The sequence below is a fragment of the Petaurus breviceps genome, unplaced genomic scaffold (genome assembly GCF_028583685.1).
Source record: "Petaurus breviceps papuanus isolate PSGF00001 unplaced genomic scaffold, PetGlider_PUasm1.0 174, whole genome shotgun sequence".
Classification (NCBI taxonomy): domain Eukaryota; kingdom Metazoa; phylum Chordata; class Mammalia; order Diprotodontia; family Petauridae; genus Petaurus; species Petaurus breviceps.
Genome location: NW_027185761.1, coordinates 74450554 through 74450772, shown reverse-complemented (window position 1 = coordinate 74450772; position 219 = coordinate 74450554). Strand labels below are relative to the sequence as shown.

The 219-nt window shown below is 42.5% G+C and overlaps 1 protein-coding gene across 2 annotated transcripts in view; it reads right to left on the bottom strand.

Annotated features, from left to right (window-relative positions):
* Positions 1–216: 216 nt before the first annotated feature.
* The window catches only part of ELMO1 (engulfment and cell motility 1), a 391469-nt gene continuing 391466 nt past the window's right edge, over positions 217–219 (bottom strand). The window contains exon 7 of one of the 2 annotated variants that reach the window (XM_069084409.1): positions 217–219. This exon is cut by the window's right edge and continues 1270 nt beyond it. The gene's annotated coding sequence lies outside the window, so the exon portion shown is untranslated. The other variant, XM_069084408.1, reaches the window with a different exon arrangement.

Sequence of the window (219 nt, the reverse complement as noted above, 5' to 3'; positions counted from 1 at the left end):
GAGGGAGATACAGAAAGAACAGAAAGGCAGAAAGAAACAGAGACAGAAAGAGTAGAGACAGAAAGATGACAGACAGAGATAGGAAGGGGAGGAGAGAAAGACAAATGGACACAGAGAAAAAGAATAAAGAAAACACAGAGAAGAAAAAAGAGGGAAATACAGAGACAAAAAGAAAGAGGGGGACAGAGAGAGGGGAGAAAGGGACAGATGGAGAGAGAG